The 4,135-nt window shown below is 34.9% G+C and overlaps 1 long non-coding RNA gene across 1 annotated transcript; it reads right to left on the reverse strand.

Annotated features, from left to right (window-relative positions):
- Window positions 1-1,500: 1,500 nt before the first annotated feature.
- On the reverse strand, window positions 1,501-2,348 carry LOC134239304 (uncharacterized). The gene is made up of 2 exons (XR_009986202.1): window positions 2,125-2,348; window positions 1,501-2,027 (listed from the first exon to the last, which is right to left on the reverse strand). It is a non-coding gene; the product is annotated as an uncharacterized LOC134239304 (long non-coding RNA).
- Window positions 2,349-4,135: the final 1,787 nt, after the last annotated feature.

Raw genomic sequence — 4,135 nt, forward strand, 5'->3', positions numbered from 1 at the left:
AATAGTATTAATTTTATTTATTGTGACAGTCTTATATTTATTTAAGTGTAAAATGAGTGAAATAAATATTTGCCAGTCAATTCCTAAATTTAATTACCAAATAAACCGATAGTCATTACTATATATTTTTTTATTTTATTTAATTATAATACCGGTCAAACGAATTAGCGCTATACAAAGATTGGTTTCTAACAGAATTTTAATTGTCTCACAGATAAAAGGATTTTCACTGTGTGTACACGCAAAGGTTTTAACACCTGTGTTGGTTTAATACCCGCAGGGCATGATTAGCAAATCCACGTGCCGTTATAGGGTATTAGTGTTACACATCATTGAACAAACAAAGCCATGAAATTCATAATGAAGGTCAAATTGTGAATGTACCGGTACTCTCAATTAAATATATAATTAAACTTATAGCGTGGTAATATTATTTCAATTCTTTACTGTTGTTTTATATATACATTCAATGGTCGTTTGCGGGTTTTAGCAAATCCCTGAAGAACAAAACTGAAAATGGCGGACATCGAAGCGATTGTCGTCCACCGGTAAATAATGTCTGAATAAAATATATTAGGAATGTGTCCAAGTTGTTCTGAAATCAGACTGATTATTCTTTGTTCTCGGGTATTTCCCGAATTATAGCTGTAAAATAAGAACGTATTTACGTGTTATTTATGCCTCTGGTTTAACAACAGTATGAAACTACGGAGGCATTGAACAGGCAAGTTGGAGAAAAATAAGTAGTACCCGTAACACAATTCAACGAAGTTTTAACTACATTTAAAAAAAAAAAACTTTATTTAAATGCTGTACTCATTAAAATACCTGTTTGTTTTCTTGATACGTTCATGTCACGGAATAACCCCGGTAATTCTAGAGGTTTACCTGTTCTGATACGTTGTATCTGCGTATGAATCTTTAGAAAACGGGAAACAAAGCCTCGTCCTATATAGTAAGTTCGTCCTAGCTTAGAATTTTTCAAAAATTAAGGCTGAAAATTAGCCTTTCGACCTATATACCCCATCGACCTATGACCCGAAAATTACGGTACATAAATATTTTATCAAAGGCCTGAAGGGCCACAATGGCGCCGCCCTTTAGATATGGCAGTGATACTGTGAAATAATTATATAGCTTAGTTGTACATGTATATCTAGATAAAATACCACGATTTCAGCATTTATGAAATAGAAGCATTCAACTTAATGGTCCAACTGAACAGCTTGAGAACAGGTTTTAATATGTAGTCACAAGTCTGTACCCCGGTAAAAGAGTATCAGGACCATACTTGCCAACACCCAAGATATATAAATCTGGGTCATTTGTGTACATGTATTAATTTATAATTCTTCTATTTAAAAAAAGGCTTTACTGAATTATTTACTTACAACATGTACAATGATGAAAAATTATTTATCAAATTGACATGTTAAATAAGAACATTGGTTTCATTGTCCAGCATTGACCTGAATTATGGTAAGTCTGCATTAAAAAAAAAAAGCCTTTTCGGTATGTGCTAACAGGGACCTACATCATGTATATACTAATATATTGTTTATATATAGGTCCCTGGTGCAATTTTAGAGGATTTGAAATTACTTTTCAATTATTTAATTAACCAGTGTAATGTGTACTAAATGTACAGTAAGATCTACACTGTTTTCGATCACTTTATTTTATGTAGTTGTTTTCCAAGATTCCTTGACATGTACATAAATATTGTTTCTCTTTCTCTTTGTTCAATTTGTTCCTGCTGGTCTTGATAACAATCTTGTTCTATCGGAAGCCATTTTAAATTTTGATTTGTCAAAACAATTAATTATTTACACCTCCACCGATAATTTACTGGCCTACTGAAACACATCATAGCCACAGGCATTGTTTACGTAGATCAAGCTTGGGTTGTAACTGGAAGTTAAAAATACAACCTAATTTACGAACCAAATCCGGAAATCGGGGATTCGGGCGATAAGCATGACTCACCGTGTCATAAAAAATAATCAGGTTAAGGGTCGAAAAGTAGTCTCGTTTTCCCCAGACTCTCGCTCTTGAGACTTTGCCCGAGCGGGCAAAGTCTCGAGAGCGAGAGTCTGGGGAAAACGAGACTAGTCGAAAAGTAACCCGACGAAAGTGGGTGAGTTGTCAACTATGTATAGGACTGTTGAAATTGTATGATTTTCAAGCAATTTATGGAATAAACGCAAAAAGTGGCATGTATATTCCTACGCCAGATACATGAAGGTCTTGGTTCGAGTACTATATTATTTGGCGCATGAAGAAAGCGGTGAACAGTCAGAGATTTCATCATAGCTATATGTGCGCCGATCTAAAGATCGACGCCATAAAAAATAATTACATGTATTATAAGATTTGAAAAGGTTGTGCATCTTAAAATTGACTAAGTTCTGTGGTTGAATTAGCTATAAAAGTTTACTAGCTTTATTTTGCTACTCAAAACACCTTGATTGTCTATATATAATTTTCAATGATACTGTTTTCTGAAATGTTCAGTTTTTTCAACAATGGATACATATGTCATACATTTTCAGATTCTCAAAAAATTGCATGAAAAAAAAGCTTTTCAAATACTGTAACCATGGTAACCTTTACAAAATACATGTGAATCCTATGTTTTTAGCTCATTTGAGCTTTTCAGGTTTTTTTTTATCACATTGCGTCTGTCGTCCATTTGTTTGTATGGAAACTTTACATTATTAACTCGTCTACAACCACTGGGCCAATTTTAACCAATTCACATTGAAATCAGTATATGTACATCTGTATGTCAGTCTGTCAATTTAACCTTGGTCATCACAGTCATATCTATTGAATGAGAAGGGACAAGGCATTTGTATTAAACATATGTATAATTAGTATTTACCTGTGACAGCGCCATGATTTTTTTTACCCATGACCTTGAAGTTTGACCTACTTGCAAAAAAATTACATTGTTTTAAATTCATCATTTTGAAAGAATTCATATTATACATGCATGTATATTATTACCTATGATAAGACCTTTCTGAATAAATCATGAATCTGTGACCTTGACCTTGAAGCTTAACCTACTTTTCAAAATGTTGCATTTGCTTATAACTTTGGATTGAGAAGAGATATGACTTTCACATTTGACATGTACAATACTCGTAAGAATTCAAGATGTTTCCCAGCATGCTATGATTTTTTACCCTATGATGTTGATCTTTTGCCTAATTTTCAAAATATTTAATTCTCCTAAAAGATGATCAGGCTACTGATTTGACCCCCCGGGGCAAAATCAAAATTCTGAAACGTTACTGCACATCTACATGACACCACCAACCATCTCCCAAAAGATGATTAGGCTGCTGAGTAAAATGTAGAAGGAGTTCAGGGAAGACGGGGCTTTTAGCATAAAAACGTCATTTTTTGACCCCCATTTGACCCCCCGGGGCCAAATCAAAATTCCGAAACCTTACTGCACATCTACATGATACCACCAACCATCTCCCAAAAGATGATTAGGCTGCTGAGTAAAATGTAGAAGGAGTTCAGGGAAGACGGGGCTTTTAGAATAAAAAACGTCATTTTTCGACCCCCATTAGACCCCCCGGGGCAAAATCAAAATTCCGAAACCTGTCTGCACATCAACATGACACCACCAACCATCTCCCAAAAGATGATTAGGCTGCTGAGTAAAATGTAGAAGGAGTGCTGGGAAGACGGGGCTTTTAGCATAAAAAACATCATCTTTCGACCCCCATTTGACCCCCCGGGGCCAAATCAAAATTCCGAAACCTTACTGCACATCTACATGACACCACCAACCATCTCCCAAGGAGGAGGAGTTCAGGGAAGAAAAGTGTGACAGACGGACGGACGGACATGAGTAACAACAATATAAAGGAACTTTCTTTAGAAAGTGCGGGTATAAATATAATTAAATATATTTAATTTGATTAACACATAGTCATTGTATTTTTAATTCAAATAAACATACCTTCTTGGTGTAGTCCTATAACCATCGCTGCTGACCAACTTGAATTTACTTCTTCGAGACCAGGGTATAGGTTACAGGAACATCTGTAGAATTGTGTCTGGAAGGACCAGATCCTGTATGGAGCTATAAAGCAAAAACAAATAATTAGTTTTA

Source organism: Saccostrea cucullata, unplaced genomic scaffold (assembly GCF_032062105.1).
Source record: "Saccostrea cucullata isolate Sc308-1 unplaced genomic scaffold, CSIRO_AGI_Scuc_v1 ctg6922, whole genome shotgun sequence".
NCBI classification, from domain to species: Eukaryota; Metazoa; Mollusca; class Bivalvia; order Ostreida; family Ostreidae; genus Saccostrea; species Saccostrea cuccullata.